Consider the following 20,974-nt stretch of genomic DNA (forward strand, 5'->3'; position numbering starts at 1 on the left):
AGAAACATTAAAGAATGAACCAACCATCAACAATTATTCAGCAAACAAAGACGGATCGAAAAATAGTTTTAAATAAATACTTTAACATAAAGAAGACCCAAAAGAATTAAAAAAATCAACAACATGAGAACGAATTATTGAAATTAAAATAGAATGACCTAATGCGCCTTCACAAACAGAAAAAACTAAAAAAATAACAGGAAAGAAATAATCATAATCAAACTCAATAAGCAAAACAATAAGTAATATAAATAAAGGAAGAACAATATACTCTATCTCAGATGAACCATCAACAAATACTTATGTTTAGAAGAAGAAACATAAACACCAGCAAAATAAACCAACAAAGAAGTAAAAACAGAGAATATAAACATTAGTTTTAATAGTTAAAAATAAAACACCGGTCTTGTAAACCGGAAATAAGTCTAGCCCCACTTTTAAATCTTCAGAGTTGGAAAAGCTTCTATCATCAGTCCCCAAAACCGATATTTTAAATAAAACTAACCATTGAAATGAATAAAATAATAAATATATCACTATCAGACGTAATGAATATTAATTTTATTAAATTAAGACACCCAATATCAATAATGCTTTTCATTATCCTACAAACTTTTTTAGTTGGATTAATAACAGGAACAATAATGGAAAGATATTGATTATCATATATTTTATTTTTAACGTTTCTTGGTGGTATATTAGTTCTATTTATTTATATTACAAGAATTGCATAAACGAAATATTTCAACCAAAATCAGTTACCATAATTATTACCTTAATAATTTGGATATTCATTATATCGACATTAATTATCCTAGATATAACAATTTTTATAGACTTCTTAAAAAATACTGTAACTATAAATATTGATAATTCAGTCAATTACCAAGAAATAACAATATCTTAAGAAAAATTATATAAAAGACCAACATTTATTATTACAATAATAATAATTATTTATTTATTTTTAGCACTATTAGGGGTAGTTAAAATCACTAATATTAACCAGGGTCCTATTCGTAAAATAAGATAATTTACTAATGAATAAACCCTTATGATTAAGACATCCTTTAATTAAAATTATTAATAAATCTTTAGTTGATTTACCTGCACCAACAAATATTTCATTTTGATGAAATTTTGGGTCCTTGCTAGGATTATGCTTGCTAATTCAAATCGTAACTGGACTATTTTTAGCTATACATTATACATTAAATATTGAAGTAGCATTTAGAATTGTAGTATACATCTGCTGAGACGTAAATAATGGTTGAATTATTCGAACTTCACATGCAATTGGAGCATCTATATTTTTTATTTGTATTTATTTGCATGTAGGACAAGGAATTTACTACGGATCTTATATATACATACACACCTGAACAATTGGTACAGTAATTCTATTCTTAGCTATAGCAACTGCATTTATAAGATACATTTTACCTTGAGGCCAAATATCATTTTGAGGTGCAACAGTAATTACTAATTTATTACCAGCAATTCCATACTCAGGAACAGATTTAGTTCAATGGGTGTGGGGAGGATTTGCTGTTGATAACGCAACATTAAATCGATTTTTCACATTTCATTTTGTATTACCATTTATTATTGCAGCTATGGCAGCAATTAATTTATTCTTTCTTCACCAAACAGGGTCTAATAACGCATTAGGACTAAATGGAAATATCGAAAAAATTCCATTTCAACCTTACTTTACATTCAAGGATTCTATTACAATTTGTATTAATAACATCATTATTAATTATATTATGCTTAATTAATCCTTACCTCCTGGGAGATCCACATAATTTTGTACCTGCCAATCCATTAGTAACACCAGGTCATATTCAACCAGAATGATATTTCTTATTTGCATATGCAATTCTACGATCAATGCCTAATAAGTTAGGAGGTGTTATTGTATTATTCTTATCAATTAGAATCTTAATAATTTTACTATTTTATAATAAAACACCATTCCGAGGTATTCAATTCTATCTCATTAATCAGATTTTTTTCTGAATCATAGTAGTTGTATGTTTATTAACATGAATTGGTAAACGACCAGTTGAAGAGTGTTACATTATAACAGGGCTAATCTTAACAATTATCTACTTTACATACTTCTTAATTAATGACCATGTTGCAAATGCATGAGATAATCTAACTAAGGAATAATAAGTTGCTAGCTTAGGAAAAGCATTATGTTTTGAAAACATAAAACTAGAAGTTTAACTCTTCTATTCTTTCTTAAAAAATTTCACTACATAAATGAGATAAATAGAATCTTTAAACCAACAAACAAAATAAAAAAATTCAAAGATAAAGGTAAAAAACTTTTTCAAGCCAAGTATATTAGCTTATCATAATGGAACCGTTATAATGTACCCCGAACTCAAATAAAGCCAAAGGATATAATAGCAAGCTTAATAAAAATATAAAAGAATAAAAATCACCACCTAAAAAAATTAAAACTAATAATATATACTCAGTCAAAAAAAATTAAAGTAAAACCAACGTCACCGTATTCAATATTAAAACCTGAAACTCACTCAGAATCACCTTTGGCCAAGTCAAAAGGAATATGTTTAGTTTCGGCTAAACAAGAAGGAAAACAAGCTAAAGCTAAAGGAAAAGAACAATAATAAATAAACAATAAAGCTGATAATTTATAAAATCAAACATGTTAAAACTACAAATTAAAATAATTAAAGATAATAAAATCAAAGCCAAACTAACTTCATATGAAATTGTTTGAGCAACAGAACAAAGAGAACCTAATAAAGAATAATTTGAATTAGAAGATCAACCAGAGATTATAATGGTAAAAAGACCTAATGTAGTGCAACATAAAAAAACAAAAACCAATCAGTAAAAATAACATACATAAGTTAAGAAAGGGAAAATTACTCAAACAGCCAAAGAAATCATTAAATTAAAAACAGGAGAAAAATCATAAAGTAAATAATTAGATATAATAGGAATTGGCTGCTCCTTACAAATCAACTTGATAGCATCACTAAAGGGCTGTGAAATTCCTACATATCCTACTTTATTTGGACCCTTACAAATCTAAATAAAACCTAAAATCCTTATGCTCCAATAAAATTAGAAAAGCTGCACTAAAATAAATATAATAAAATACATAATCAAGGTATCGTGATATGCACAGAAAAATTTTCAGTGTAAGTGAAACACTTTACTAACAAGATATATCTTGAACCTCTTCCAAGATACACTTTCCAGTACAACTACTATGTTACGACTTATCTCATCTAAATTGAAGCTACCTTAAAATAATCAAAATAGAATAATCAATAATGAGAGCGATGGGAAATGTGTATGCACCTCATGGCCAATATCAGTTAAGTTAAATAAATTACATTAATATTAAATCCACCTTCATTTACAGTATTTCACCATAAAATCTGTTATAAAAAAATCTATTGTAACCCACCTCCTCTTAACTAAGCTGCACCTTGATCTGAAATATTTTATAATTATAAATCTTGAGAATTATAACTCTAAAAAGATTCTCTGATAACGGAGATATACAAGCAAATAAATTAAGTAGAGTAAATTGTGTATTATCAATCACGGGGTAGGTTCCTCTGAATGGAATGAGATACCGCCAAATTATTTGGGTTTAAAGATCTGAACTAATAGTACCCTGGTAAATATAATTACATTTAAAATAATAGTGTATCTAATCCTAGTTTATTATTTAAATTTCACAGATTCATAAAAAGAGCTACAAATAAATTTTAACAGTTCACCTTACAAATTTATATTTTAACCCTAATAATATAAACAACTGTTTTAACCAATAATATCCACTTGTATCAATCGTATAACTGCAGCTGCTGGCACGAATTATGCCAATACTAAATAAATCGCTAAATTCAAATTCACTTGATAATTAAATCAAATTACTGCAAAAAGAACATTTAGTTTAACAAAACTTACATATAATACAAAGAAAAAGGAATAAACAGACAAGAATAAAACTTTTAAGAACAAAAAATAAGAAATTTAAAAATTAATCAAATTAAGAAATAATAAAAGATTCAAATATTTAAAGAAAAAAAGAAAAAATCCCAAACACAGACAAAAAAAAAGAAATGCACCCCCGTATGACCACAACAACCTCTGTATTGTATATAAATAAAGCTTAATATGGAACATGTATACCGATAAATGTATTATTTTCTTTCTTATTTAATCTTTCTTTTCACTAATAATAAATAAAAATTAAATAATATAATAAATATATTTTATACAATCATGTAAATTAATGTGTTATGTTATTAATATAAAATTGACTTTATATTAAGATAATTTATATATTTAATAGTTAAATAATCTAATTATAGACCATAATTTATAATTAGAGTTATTACTTTTAATTATTTTATCCAATTATAATAATATGATATACACTCCTCGAAATGGAAAAAAAACACATTGACATCGGTGTGCCAGACCGACCATACTTGCTCCGGACACTGCGAGAGGGCTGTACAAGAAATGATCACATGCATGGCACAGCGGACACACCAGGAACCGCAGTGTTGGCCGTCGAATGAAGCTAGCTGCGCAGCATTTGTGCACTGCTGCCGTCAGTGTCAGCCAGTTTGCCGTGACAAACGGAGCTCCATCGCAGTCTTTAACACTGGTAGCATGCCGCGACAGCGTGGACGTGAACCGTATGTGCAGTTGACGGACTTTGAGCGAGGGCGTATAGTGGGCATGCGGGAGGCCGGGTGGACGTACCGCCGAATTGCTCAACACGTGGGGCGTGAGGTCTCCACAGTACATCGATGTAGGATCCTACGCTGTGCCGTAGGGGACCGCACCGCCACTTCCCAGCAAATTAGGGACACTGTTGCTCCTGGGGTATCGGCGAGGACCATTCGCAACCGTCTCCATGAAGCTGGGCTACGGTCCCGCACACCTTTAGGCCGTCTTCCGCTCACGCCCCAACATCGTGCAGCCCGCCTCCAGTGGTGTCGCGACAGGCGTGAATGGAGGGACGAATGGAGACGTGTCGTCTTCAGCGATGATAGTCGCTTCTGCCTTGGTGCCAATGATGGTCGTATGCGTGTTTGGCGCCGTGCAGGTGAGCGCCACAATCAGGACTGCATACGGCCGAGGCACACAGGGCCAACACCCGGCATCATGGTGTGGGGAGCGATCTCCTACACTGGCCATACACCACTGGTGATCGTCGAGGGGACACTGAATAGTGCATGGTACATCCAAACCATCATCGAACCCATCGTTCTACCATTCCTAGACCGGCAAGGGAACTTGCTGTTCCAACAGTACAATGCACGTCCGCATGTATCCCGTGCCACCCAACGTGCTCTAGAAGGTGTAAGTCAACTACCCTGGCCAGCAAGATCTCTGGATCTGTCCCCCATTGAGCATGTTTGGGACTGGATGAAGCGTCGTCTCACGCGGTCTGCACGTCCAGCACGAATGCTGGTCCAACTGAGGCGCCAGATGGAAATGGCATGGCAAGCCGTTCCACAGGACTACATCCAGCATCTCTACGATCGTCTCCATGGGAGAATAGCAGCCTGCATTGCTGCGAAAGGTGGATATACACTGTACTAGTACCGACATTGTGCATGCTCTGTTGCCTGTGTCTATGTGCCTGTGGTTCTGTCAGTGTGATCATGTGATGTATCTGACCCCAGGAATGTGTCAATAAAGTTTCCCCTTCCTGGGACAATGAATTCACGGTGTTCTTATTTCAATTTCAAGGAGTGTATATTATAATAAAATAAACGATTTTAAGCTTAAAACATAAGTAGCTATAACCCTCAGTAAATAAATGTATTGAAATAATCACTTACTAATAGTAAAATAAACTTATAAGTGTTTAAATTTAATTAAATGTAATATATTAATATAAATCATTTAATATATATATATATATATATATATATATATATATAACTAAAATTTACCGAATCGAGGTAAATTAATTCAAAATAACCAAAATAATGCATAACCAAATTTAAAAAACTTTTAATTTGTATATTAAATAAATGAATTAAAGGGTTACCTAGATAGGGTAAATTAAGTAAATAAAAATTACCTTCATTAAACAAATTACATAAGATAGAATTAAACTACCTCCTTTAGTATCAAAAACTAATGTGCATCATACACCTTAATGTAAAAAGGTAAGCTAACCAAGCTAATGGGTTCATACCCCATTTAAGGAGGTATCAATCCTCTCCTTTTTAATGACCAACAACTGTACAAAACTTCTGTTTCTATCAACATTAATTTTAGGAGCGATCCTATCCATTTCATCAAATTCCTGATTTGGAGTTTGAATAGGACTTGAGATCAACTTACTTTCATTTATTCCGCTCCTAACAAAAATAAAAATATAATAATACATGAGTCATCAATTAAATATTTTATTGTCCAAGCAATGGCAATCAACAATACTATTATTTTCAATTTTGTTGATTCAAATAAAGTATCCAATAGGATGAGAAACAGAATCTAATCCATCAATAATAATCAAATCTAGATTATTATTAAAGATTGGAGCTGCACCCTTTCATTTCTGATTTCCAGAAGTAATAAGAGCTTGAAGATGAAATAACTGTCTAACATTAATAACATGACAAAAAATTGCTCCAATAATGGTGTTATCATATTGTATTCAACTAAGAACTTTCATTTGAACAATTATCATTTTAAGAATCATTATTGGAGCAATAGGATGTTTAAATCAAACATCTCTACGCCAACTTCTAGCATATTCTTCAATTAGACATTTAGGGTGAATAATTAGATCCCTAACAGTCAGAGAAAACATCTGAGAACTATATTTTATTATTTATTCACTACTAAGAATAATCATAGTTTTATTATTTAAGCAAATAAACCTATTTTTCACTAAGCAAATTTATTCAGCCAGAAATATAGAAACTGAAATTAAATTCATAATATTCTTATCTCTCCTATCTCTAGGTGGTTTACCACCATTTCTTGGATTTTACCAAAATGAATTGTAATACAATCGTTAATAGAGAACAACATAACAACTATTATAACTACTATAGTTGTATTAACTACAATTACACTTTATTATTACATACATATTAGATTCTCAGCCTTAATTATGTCATACACAGAAAAGTCATTATCTATAAAGATACAGTCTCAAAAATCAAGAATTATTCTTCCTGTAACGGTAATAATTTCAACAATAGGATTGATTTCAACATCAACCTTAATCTTATTATACTAAGGACTTAAGTTAATTAAACTAATATCGTTCAAAGCTATATTTAAAAGAATAATCTTATAGGCCTTGGTAAAACTTTACACCTCTAGAATTGAAGTCTAGAGTCGTAATTGAATATAAGACCAAAATATGTTAAGAGAGAAAATATCTCATAAGTAGATTTACTGTCTACCACCTAAAATTCAGCCATCTTACTGCAAAAATGATTATTCTCAACAAACCATAAGGACATTGGTACTTTATACTTCCTATTTGGAGCATGGGCAGGAATAGTAGGAACATCAATAAGAATACTTATTTGTGCTGAACTTGGTCAACCAGGATCTCTAATTGGAGATGACCAGATTTATAATGTTATTATTACAGCCCATGCGTTTTCTTTATAGTAATACCTATTATAATTGGTGGATTTGGTAATTGACTTGTACCATTAATAATTGGTGCACCAGATATAGCATTCCCACGAATAAATAATATAAGTTTTTGATTACTACCACCTTCATTAACCCTTCTTCTTACATCATCTATAGTAGATAACGGTGCTAGTACAGGATGAACAGTTTGCCCCCCTGTAGCATGAGTTATTGCACACAGGGGTGCATCTGTAGATCTAGCTATTTTCTCACTCCACTTAGCAAGTGTATTATCTATTCTTGGTGCAGTAAACTTCATTACAACAGCAATTAATATACGATCAGAAAGTATAGCTCTAGATCAAACACCTTTATTTGTTTGATCTGTAGCCATTACAGCCCTTCTTCTCCTTCTTTCACTTCCAGTTCTAGCAGGAGCTATTACCATACTATTAACAGATCGAAATTTAAATACATCATTCTTTGACCCTGCGGGAAGAGGGGACCCAATTCTATACCAACACCTATTCTGATTCTTTGGGCACCCAGAAGTTTACATTCTAATTCTACCCGGATTTAGTATTATTTCACACATTGTATGTCAAGAAAGAGGAAAAATTGAATCATTTGGAACATTAGGTATAATTTACGCCATGTTATCAATTGTATTAATAGGATTTATTGTATGAGCACATCATATATTTACAGTAGGAATGGACATTGAGGAATGGAGGTTAAGTCAAGAGCGTAAGGGTAGGAGTGACATATAAAATCTATAGAATTGCGAAAATTGATGGAAAATACGTACAAATTGAGCGAAAACACACTGAAATGCGGGGAAATTGAGGAAGTAATTGCGTGTGTTCTGGTTGGCGCAGAACAATTCTTTTACATGGGAACAGGCATGCGACAGCAAGAGGAATCCGAAAGAACGTCGACACAGAAGTGAAGGGGGCCAGGCAAATAGTCACTTTTTTCCATTGAAGCAGCATTCTACTGTATGTCTGTTCAGGTAACAGTGGTACACTTGAGTTGGCTACCGTATCTGACGCTTTTCAGGAAAACAGAGAACCATCTGCCTCTTAACTTACATGCATCTGCGTTAAAAGATAACAGAGGGTGGACGAGGTGATCGATTGAGATGGAGCTGTAATGAGGTACGATTTAATGGCAGACTAATGATGCATTCTAGAGAGGGAAGGAGATGTTGGTGGAGGCCATTTGACCATTTTTCCGCTGTTCCGCTGCTCCCCATGACTAACGATCACCTTATATGGGACTGGTGCGAGCATAGAATAATTTCTGAACCATGATCGGATATGAACAGTGGATGCTATACATCTCTGGAAAGCTAAATTGTTCACGTATTACACAGAATCGATAATTTAAAGAAGTGTTTTTTTTTCATTTTACAGTTAGTTATCATAGTTTATCGTAGAGAAATCTGCAGAAAGGATGTATGTTATGTGCAGGAAATATATTTCTTACAATGGAATGATAACAGCACTGACTTTCACATGACTGATAGGTCAGAAACTGAAGCGATATAACATTATGGCCTGCTTTAAGTGCAGAACCTTGTAGCCTTAGGAATGTGTGTGTTTATGTGTCCTCTTACCAATACCCTCCTGGTAATTATCCTAGGCACTAGAACAATGCTTTAAAATTGATTTACATAAAATGCTTCAAACTCTGTTAGTCTGGAGCTCCATGATGCATAGCAAAACCATCCGTTTCTTGTTCTTCTTAACCATATGCAATCACATCACAGCATTTTTAAATCTACTACTATACACCAGTAAGGGGTGCTAACCTCCTCGACTGGGCATATGTGGAGAAATCTTGTGCACTTCAATAGGTGAGGACTCGGCAAACTCCATTCATTCCCGAGACGCGGAATGTAGCCGTCTAATTCTGGTCAGCTGCAGATTAAATCGGTAACAGTACTGCAGGCTGGTCTGGTCAAATACAGTGCTATGGGGGTCTTTCAGTCTCTAATTTTATGCTAAGGCTGGGAGAATGCTCTGTGACTCCTATCTGCATAGAGATGGATCATAAATTATGCACTGTGCTCAAGGTGCTAGAAATATGTAGAGCGCTGTCTGGTATACTTGGATGATGTATATGTTCGAGAATTAACAACGAATCTACATACTGTAGAGTCATCTATCTACATTCGCAATTACACTTGCAAAGTAGAGAAGGGACGGTTTAGCGATTATACGGAAATTGAGAAACATGCTGTCGTATCGTTGGTCGGTGTTGAAATTTCTGTAAAATTGCTAAAATTGTTCTCAGTATCAACTGTGATGATTACTATTCCAGTGCGTCGACCATGTCTTTTCCAATCCGTCCGTCCACTGGTACACTGTTGGTCACCACATAATGATTGACGGACATCGCTTGTTTGAGATGGAGAAGGACTTTTGGTGGAGGGTCAACATCTTCTGGGGATGACTAGCACCAAAACAGTGACCACGTACATGACTGCATTATGAGCAATCAGTCCAAATGGAATGCAGAGTCATCAGCTATTCAGTCACTTTGGCAGATGAGTTTAAATGTAGAGGTCGTCAATCACCTTTGGACAGCCGTTTTCAGACTCTCCACAACGCCGCCAAACTCTTCCAGTTTCCTTATGTCGTAAGTGTCTTTTATTTAAAATCATCCACTGTGTTCGTGGTTTGTCATGATAGCAGCAGAAGCAACATGATTTATACTGTGCGATGTCTAGTTTTCTGTGAGAAGCAGTGGATCAGACCTTGTTAATGACAGCTTAGAACCAGACACAGACCTTGACGTCATAGCGGGAAAAATCAGAATGTATGGCAGTGTACAAAACGTGTTACAGCAGAGAAAGCTATGTTTCAAATAACGACACAGGGTCACAGAGAGCATCTCTTGCGACTTATTGTATAGTTTGGGGGATACGGTCATCCTCCTACAGTACAGGCAATGCAACTTTACACTGGTCTGTGCAATGGATCAATACCTGTTTACTTAATAGGATCGTTACATGTGCTGAATGCCAGAACATGGGTAGTTTGTAATTTTTCTCTGCTGAATGGTACAGAATAATGATGATAGAATGTTTGTTTGATGGACGTGAATGGATTCTGAGGGACGCGGATCTGCTTCGATGTTGAGTCTTCCTCATTTTTCCAGCAAGAAACACCACCGTAACTGTTTGCACTGTCGACGTGTTGCTGGAGCAGGCTTCACTTGACGCTGTCTTTACACATTGTACACGGGTGGTGGACCTATGAGAGCATGTTCCCTTTTCCACAGAGTGGTAAAAACACGCTCCTGTAACATTAACTCAGCTCACTATGTTTTTACACAGGTTGCAGAATGTGGTGAATATTGCTCTCTCTGACTTCTGGATAAAACTGCTAAAATTGATCTTGCTATCAACTGCTGTGTGTATTACAGTACATCGCTCCATATCAATGGCGTATTTCCAATCCCGACCGTCCACTGAATACACTGTCGATTACTGTTTAATGATTGACAGACACCACTGCGTTGAGATGGAGGGAACCTTGACGAAACACTGGATATCTGATACTTGTGTCTGTGGAACATGGGATTAAATGTAAATGTGATCACCTTAATACAGTTGTTTGCAAGCGTTCTTCCTTCTTACAGACTCGTCCTATTTTCATATGCTGCGATACCATACACATGTTTTTATTTTTATTTTTTTTTTCACTAATAAAATAGCAGTACCTCTTTTTATTTGTGCTACTTCATGCATGTTGTGAACAGCACCTTCCGGTGATGGTCAACACCAGAACAGTAAACATGTACATGACTGCTAAACGAATGATCAGTGCTTTTCGAAATGGAGCACCGAGACATCCGCTACCCTTTCGATGGGAGGATGAGATGAACTGAACAGGTAATCACCTTCGAATAGTTGTTGGAAGTGCTCTACAATACTGCAGACTCTTCCAGTTTCCATATGTTGCGATGTCTTCCACATTTTTGTCAATGAAAACCATCATGTCTGTGATTTATTTCTACCAGTCTTTGGTGTGGTAGCTGTACAGTTTATGCCATGTGATGCTCAGTTTTCTGTGAGAGCCAGATGATCGAAGCATGTTAATGTCAGTTTAGCAGCAGCTGACATTGGTCTCTAAGTCATGATAGAAAAAACAAAGTGTATGGCAGTGTACACTGATTGCATGTGTTACAACTGAAAAAGAGCTATGCATTAAACTGCTTATGATGGAGCAATACAGGAACCCTCTCGTGTGACTGATAGTCTGTTGGATATGGTCATCCTACAGTACAAGTGATGAAATTTTACCCCGGTCTCTGGAAGTGACTTCGATCATGAACCACATGCTCCAATGAACTAATACCTGTATATTTAATAGGGTCGCCCCATATATTTGGGTGACAGATAAGAATGCAACTTGAGTGACAAACATTGATTCATTTCAATATATTAGAGTGCCATGAATATGATTCACCAGTGCCTGTAATCATTAAAAGATGTCTCTATAGGATGCAATGCAAGTAAGTGGCTGAATGGCTAGACTTGATTCCAAATCGCTTACAGCACTTCTACCAGAAAGCGTAACACTGACAGCGACAATAGACTCGAGACAGCTTTTTATTCATGGTGATAGTACCGTAGTCATGACGATCATGTTTCTAATAGCATGGTCCTTACGCGAAATGTATGTTGTGGGGTGTCGCATCCCTCTGTGATCAGCTTCAGATGTCACTTCTCAATTCTGTTCCGCGAAAAGAACATTGTGTTCCCTCCATGGATTCCCATTTGACCTACCTGGTGAGTGTAATACGACTACAGACAACATGAAAACAACTATTAGAGGAAGCTTCAGATGTCACTTCTGAATTGTGTTCCTCGAAAAGAACATTGTGTTCCCTCCTTGGATTCCCATTTGACCTACCTGGTGAGTGTAATTCGACAACAGAAAAAACGAAAACAACAATTAGAGGAAGACGGCGCTGTAGTTCCTTCTCTAGATTGTCGCACAGATGGTAGGTATCGAAAGACATGACAGAGGGATAGAAAAACAATTAAAATCGCTCAAAAAAGGAAAGGCCGCTGGACGTGAAGGGAAACCAGTTCGATTTTACACAGAGTACGCGAAGGGACGTGCCCCCCTTCTTGCAGCGATGTACCGTAGGTCTCTAGAAGAGTGTAGCGTTCCAAAAGATTTGAAAAGGACACAGGTCATCCTCGTTTTCAAGAAGGGACGTCGAACAGACTGCAGAACTATCGGTTGTGGAATTTTGGAACATGTATTATGTTCGAGCATAATGACTTTTCTGGAGACTAGAAATCTACTCTGTAGGAATCAGCATGGGTTTGAAAAAGACTATCGTGTGAAACCCAGCGTGCACTATTCGCCCACGAGACTCAGAGGGCCATAGACACGGGTTCCCAGGTAGATACCGTGTTTCTTGACTTCCGCAAGGCGTTCGATACAGTTCCCCACAGTCGTTTAATGAACAAAGTAAGAGCATATGGACTATCATACCAATTGTGTGATTGGATTGAAGAGTTCCTATATAACAAAAGCAGCATGTCATTCTCAATGGAGAGGTTGCTTGCGGAGTATGGATGTAGATGTAGATGTAGATGTAGTCGTCATGCAAAGTGACTCTCATGATCAATTTAATTTCGAAATAATGAGGACATTCTACAGTGATCAGAAGTTTTTGCACCAAAATAGTGGAATCCTTTTTCCTGGTTTTTTGCAGGTTGGGTATGTCTCTGCTGTTAATTGTGTTCGCTGATGGAACACTTCACCGGACGTCACAAAATAATGAGATGCAGGTGCAGTTGAACATAAAAATCCAGACCGATTTTTCGCATGAAACTAAATGAAAATGGACATTGTCTGTTTTCGTGGAAAGAGGACACTTGCTATCGTTGCGAAAGTTTTCTTTAATAGCTGCTTTATTATAGGAGTCAAGCTGATTATTTAATATCAGCCCCTAACGGCGGGCTACTTCTCTACGAGACTGTGGCTCTCGCCCCGTCCAAGCTGGAGCGTTCTACGTGATGTTAAAAAAATGAGTTTTCCATCCCAGAACGAGAGGCATATTGGAGGCATTGAGGACCTGTCTAGTTCGCGACAGCTCGTCGTTTCAGGTGCGCCCCCTAACCATTAGTGCTGGCTGTGTCACTATGGTTTACATGACCAAGATGCAATCGGGACAGCTGTCCCTTTATCTGCTATTGTTTAGTTAACTATACCTGCTTTTGTATTGGTGAAGGACCATCGTCTCAAGGTGGACAGTGGCCTGCATGTGTCGCGAGGCTGTTGGCGGAGTAGGTTCCTCTCTCCATCCATCCATCCCTTAGGTGGTTGGGGGAGGGAGGGGAGAGGGCCTCGATTTTCTGCAGTTTGTGATTGTACATCGAGGAGAACGTCAATTCAACTACCGCCTCCTCTGCAGTCTTTTAGGACGACGATTTTCACCTGTACATGTGCTGCATTATGACCCTTTCGTTACAAGAGTTGGTTTTTCATGACAGTTTAGAAGCGTAATTAGAACTGTGATGGATTTTCCCATCAGCTGTGGTAGTGTGTATTGGCTTCTATTGCCTGAGCTGTAGGGTAATTTTTAGTATGTGTCTGTAACGAACTCTACTGTCAAACAGCGATAGATGCTCTATGTTAACAGGCAATATACTTTTTAGACTCCTCTCCGTTCAACACCAGCACCTCATCAGTTGAACATATTTCCCACCAAAAAGAATAAAGATAGCGCCCTACACCCCAGCCTTTTTCCTGCTTGTAGGTGTAGGGATAATGTGAGTGGGTCTGTCGCTGGTTTCGACTGGTACCGCGAAACATTTTCCCAGCATTATAACACCAGTCGTATGGTATCATCAGTTTTTGTGGCGTATTGCGCTTTTCTTGCCATCCTTGTGTAGCGCTATGCACATAGTAGTGTAATTAGGCCCGATCTTTATGATTCATTACATTAATGAGAGTCGATATTTACATCAGTTTTCAGTGGTATTGCGAACATTTTTCACAGCAGGATAAAACCAGTTGTATGGTATCGCCAGTTGTTGCACTGTATTGTGAATTTATGTCATCCTTGTTCAGTGCTATGAATTTAGTTGTGTAAAGAGGACCGATCTTTGTGATTAATTACATATTTAGGGTAGATATATGCTTCAGTTTCCCGACCAAAATAAATAAAGTACACTAACCTACCCTTCCTCTCCCGCATCAAGACAGTTTCCATGTGTTAGTCGGTGCACTTAGGATTTCCATCCAGTAGAATCAGGGTTTGAGTCGCTGATATGTTGCGGTTTTTACATGCACTGTGTGCTTGTGCATTGCATTATTTTTGGGTGTTTAAGCGTTGTGAGCATGTTTGCATAGCATTATACATGCATTATTTCGGTGATCTATGAGTAGTTTGCACGTCTATATGCTGTGTACTGGATTATTTCGGTAATTTACGAGTTCTTTGCGTCTCTGCACATCAGTGTGCTGCCTTATTTATGAGTAGTTTGCAGGTCTGCAGACTATTTTCTGCGACCTCAAGCATGCCAGAGTCAGTGTTTTGCATCAATGTAATAAATAAACTACGTGAAATCCGTCCCTAAACTAACTGTCTCAAAAATAAATAAAGTACACTCCTTCATCTCCCCAGCAGCACAGAACCATGTAAGTCCTTTTCCCACCTTTTCCTCTATCAGACCACCATGGGGTGGAGGGAGAGGGAGAGGGCGATGAGGAGGCTGGGGTACACACGCAGCTAGAGAAATACATGTGACATCATCATTATGCTGTGCTCCTATTGGCTGAACTGCATGATCATGTGAGCTATTGCGGTGTGCTATAGTGGTAAACTCGCGAACTAGCTCTGTTCTTTGGTCTGCTAGATCGGAGGCAGTTGTGTCTTGTGGGGAGGGAGGTTATATATAGGTTTTAGAAATGACAGACAGTTCCAGCTGAGAGATGTTTCCATGCACTTTGTAATGTATCTTTAATGCTTCTCGATGCAAATCATTTATATACTGGATTGTATTGTTCCTCTTCATATTTTGAGCATTACTACTCGCTTCCATTCTTCACGCAGTGAGCTGTCGATGCACTCCTCAGCTGAACGAATGCATGTAATACAGCTATTAAAACTCCCTCTGTCTAATACCAACATCTCACTAGATGAATACATGCTCCTTCCACACCGACAGGTCAGCAAGCACTGACATCTCAACCTTTTATGGTAGTAACAACATACTAAGCCACTACTGCTGTAGGTAGATAAAAAATTTAAACAAATTTCAACAAACTTCAACAAATTTATAAAAATTTAAGCAAATTATATTCGAACTGAATGACATCATGAGCAGTCTCTAGTGGCTTCAGGAGTAAGCTCTTAGAGCCGAAGTCCCACCAAAATTCCAAATTTCAAGCCCATTTTCGAAGAGGATAACGCGCCATCATGAAAAAAGTTGGAAAAGGGGGCAGGCGGGGGACCCGTAGAAACCTAATTTAAATTCCCACCCAAATTCAAACTTACCACCTGGGTGGGAGTCATGACAGGGGCATGGCACTTTCCACCAAAAGCCGCCGTCTTGGATAATGGTACTCCCGTCATCAGCTGACTTCACGGCTACCATCTTGGATGACGTTATGAGCTGTTGCCAAGCCATCTTGGATGATGTCATCACTGCCGTCTTGGATACATCTGGCAACAAAGCACGCTGTGATCGTGCCACCACTACCCGACTACTGGTTGTAACATTATGAGTGCAATGGAAATTCCACTGTTAAATGCAGAGGAGAGAGCAGATAGGAGGAGTGAATACACTGAAAGCCTCTATGAGGAGGAATATTTGTCTGATGTGATAGAAGAAGAAACAGAAGATTTAGAAGAGACAGGTGATACAGTATTATAAGCGGAATTTAAAAGAGCTTTGGAGGACTTACGGTCAAATAAGGCAGAGGGATAGATAACATTCCACCAGAATTTCTAAACTCATTGGGGGAAGTAGCAACAAAACGGCTATTCACGTCGGTGTGTAGAATGTATGAGTCCGGCGACATACCATTTGACTTTTGGAGAAATATCATCGACACAATTCCGATGTCGCCAAGAACTGACAAGTGCGACAATCATCGCACACTCCCCTTAACTGTTCATGTACCCAAGTTGCTGAGAAGAATAATATACAGAAAAATTGAAAATAAAGTGGAGGACGTGTTAGATGAAGATCAGTTTGGCTTCAGGAAAGTAAGGAGACCAGAGAGGGAATTCTGACGTTGCGCTTGATAATGGAAGCAACATTAAAGAAAAATCAATACACGTTCATAGTATTTGTCGACCTGGAAAAAGCGTTCGACAATAAAGTGGTGCAAGATGTTCGAATTTCTCAAAAAGTTGGTGTAAGCTACCGGGAGAGACGGGTCATATACAATATATACAACAGCCAAGAGGGAATAATGAGTTGACGACCAAGAACGAAGTGCTCGTATTAAAGAGGGTGTAAGACAAGGTGTAGCCTCTGGCCCCTACTGTTCAATCTGTACATCGAAGAAGCAATGATGGAAATAAAAGAAAGGCTCAGGAGTGAAATTAAAATTCATGGTGAAATGATATCACTCCCATATCGCTGGCAACGAGTTATACACCATGCTGGTGATTACTCTGAAGGTCAGTAAAACTTAGTAACAGGTATCTATTTAGTACGAGCTGTAAACAAATAGTTGCCAATATTAAAGTTCCAACTCTCGTATTAGCGGACGATTTGGCGTAAACTACTGACACAATTCAGAGTTCCATATTGTTCAAGTAGCAAGCATGTAGCCCGAAGTCTACGTGAGTAGAGCTATGTATGAAAAATCGAAACAAAAGCGAAGTTGTCTATACTATAGAGAGTTACAGTCGTTATTATTTATTAAATAAGAATACTTTCTCAAGATTATAAGACTTTTTTCTTATTAAAGGCTTATTCTGCACACTGTTCCTTAGTCTACTGATGTAAAAGAAACATCATGTTTCCCAATAGCTTCTAGAATTCTCTTGCTATGGTACAAGTGATAATTTTTACATTTCCATCTTTTTGAAATCTTCTGCGGTTATAATTAAGATGATTTATACTTTTTCAAATAATAACACGCATAAAAGATACACAATGTCATTTCTAAGGTACTCATATGCCACAGTGTGGCACATAGGTAACCGGTTTTTGATCTTACATAACTTTTATGTTATCCATTCATTAGAAGAAATTATTTGTTACTACACTCAGACCAATAATGACATTTATAGTTCGTACGTTGCCGCCACTTCAGATTTTATAGGCCACTATGCGGCGATTAGGAATCTCATTTTAATTCTACATACTTTTTGCTATAGCGTTAAGTGAAGCGCCGGCACGCCAGTCGGGAACGACAGAGCAGATAGGGCTGCGAAGAAGACATCAGCAAATTGCGCGCTGACCGACCATTCTCCAGGACGACAATGCGACAGCAGAAGCCTCTATGCGAAGAGAACATAAGCGCCACGCCCGACAGGCCGCGGCCCAGTTCTACAAAATCATCAAGACTAGCGACCGGAATAGAAATGTCGAAGCTCATTACTTTGCTCGTACATTCTATTTAGCTCAGACTTGGAATTATTATACTCAAGAGATTTCTTATTTGCGACGTATGTGTGTAACACAAACTTAAGTACTGTCAGTTACTTTTCGTAATAAAATCGTTAATACGATTTGATTGCGTTGTTGTCTAGCGATCCGAGAAAGCAAGTTTCTTAGGTATCCCATTCCGACGAGTAGGCAAGATTCAACAGTAGTTTACATTTTGCGTTCATTCAAATTATTCGTACTCACTATACATGGCTTCCGCTATGATCAACACCTGTCAACAGCGGAATCTGGCGGAACTTTCTTCGTTGTAAGTCGTGACACACGGCATCGACAAGTCTTGAGCTTGTTGCAACACGGGCGCTTCCTTACTTAAAAATACCGATTGTCTCGAGCAGCTTATGATGTTTACGTTTCACATTTGGAGCTCAGTTAGTAATAGATTTGCACAGTGAATACATTCATTCTGGTGCTACGTGTATAGAACAACATAAAGTGTCAGTTTTTCTGTGACTACACACATGCGGAGAGTGTTTGCTTCTGTATGCAACGGTCCCGTAACCTTGGGTACGAATTTTGTTCTCAGCTTATACTTTTCTTGATGTATTCAAGCACAATACAATATATAGACCCAAGCTGTAAATGTGTTTTATGTGTGATTTTACATTATTCTTTGAAGCTGTATACCGATCAGGTCAACTTAAGCAAATTTCCAAAAATGTGTCCCACAAATTGGTGATGTGCACTAAACAAGAAATTTTTATAGTACCTGTACGTACATTCCATTGGAATATCTTATAAAACAGTTTATACAGTGTCTTGAAAGTAGGACATAAGATGAACATCAACAAAAGGAAAACGAGGATAATGGAGTGTAGTCGAATTAAATTGGGTGATGCTGAGGGAATTAGATTAGGAAATGAGACGCTTAAAGTAGTAAAGGAGTTTTGCTATTTGGGGAGCAAAATAACTGGTGATGGTCGAAGTAGAGAGGATATAAAATGTAGACTGGCAATGGCAAGGAAAGCGTTTCTGAAGAAGAGAAATCTGTTAACATCGAGTATAGATTTAAGTGTTAGGAAATCGTTTCTGAAAGTATTTGTATGGAGTGTAGTCATGTATGGAAGTGAAACAAGGACAATAAATAGTTTGGACAAGAAGAGAATAGAAGCTTTCGAAATGTGGTGCTACAGAAGAATGCTGAAGATTAGATGGGTAGATCACATACCTAATGAGAGGGTATTGAATAGAATTGGGGAGAAGAGGAGTTTGTGGCACAACTTGACTAAAAGAGGGAACGGTTGGTAGGACATGTTATGAGCCATTAAAGGATCACCATTTTAGTATTGGCGCGCAGTGTGGAGGGTAAAAAGCGTAGAGGGAGACCAAGAGATGAATACACTAAGCAGATTCAGAAGGATGTAGGTTGCGGTAGGTAGTGGGAGATAAAGAAACTTTGCACAGGATAGAGTAGCATGGAGAGCTGCATCAAACCAGTCTCAAGACTGAAGACCACAACAACAAACAACGGTGTTATTTTATTCGCTGCAGTTTTCTTTCTATTACATGTCTGAATATGTTTTATTATACTAATTATCCAAAAGAAACTGTATTTGCGCTCTTGGCTTACTTTGTATATAGAATTTTTTTCTGCATCCACAATTCTCAATAGACGCAGATCGCTTATCTCCAACTTGACTATGTAAAATAACAAGATAACATCATCTATATACATATAGAATCTGCGAATGGTAACTGGGTCCACGTGTTCGTAGCCTTTATGTCTTTTCTTGACAAAGTGGTCGAGACGATTTCTCAAGGTGTTCGACAACTCCAACAATACTTTTCAGTCAACATTTCCTAATTTGGTATTAAAATTATCCATGACTATATTGATGACTATATTGATTCTTCGCAAGTTTTCGACGTTCTTTGATTTCTCTATAAAATGAGTCGACTTCTAGACCACATGATTCAACGGTCGGCACATACTCCTGTATAGTATAAAACTTTGAAGGTTTGCTGTTTAATCGTACGACCTCTGCTCTGTCAGAATTTGGAATAAAATCCATTAGACAGGTGTCAAGATGCTTTGATACAATGATCCCAACCCACTGTTTGTGGTTTCTGATTTGGCTTACAAAAAATAACATTGTCAAATAGTGTCTACATATTTCGGTGAGACCCATTATAACGACATTAAGCCTTTTTATTTATTGAATTATGCCGACTGTTAATCTGGATGGCAAACTGGCTGAAAAGTTATTTATTGTTATGCGAGAAGTTCGAAGTGCTGTGCCCCCTACGATTCTTTCTCGTGTGTGTGACATTGGAAAGGAAGTAGGAACTATTTACGTGAGACCAAAAAACAGAGGGAAAATGGGCGGAAAAGAACAGCAACTTTGGTATGAGCACTGTTTTCGGCCAATAACTAGTGAAAATAACTTGCTTTTGCTTGATTCCTGGTCAGCGCATAAAAATCGTACTCCCTTAGAGCAAACTCTCCCTCCTGAAAAGTATGTAGCATTACAATACATACCACCTGGACTCAGCCTCTGGGTGTTTTTCCTCGGCTATAAAACATATTATCGTCTTATCTGAAACTACGCCTTGAAAGGTCTCGAGTTTCACCATCAGCTGCACGACAAACTGTGTCGTATTCGGTGGCATGCCATTACATTCCATCAGTTCTCATTACCCCGTTATATCAATATGATATTAATAGTGGCTAACTGGCTGAATGTC

This window comes from Schistocerca cancellata, chromosome 8 (genome assembly GCF_023864275.1).
Source record: "Schistocerca cancellata isolate TAMUIC-IGC-003103 chromosome 8, iqSchCanc2.1, whole genome shotgun sequence".
Lineage (NCBI taxonomy): Eukaryota > Metazoa > Arthropoda > Insecta > Orthoptera > Acrididae > Schistocerca > Schistocerca cancellata.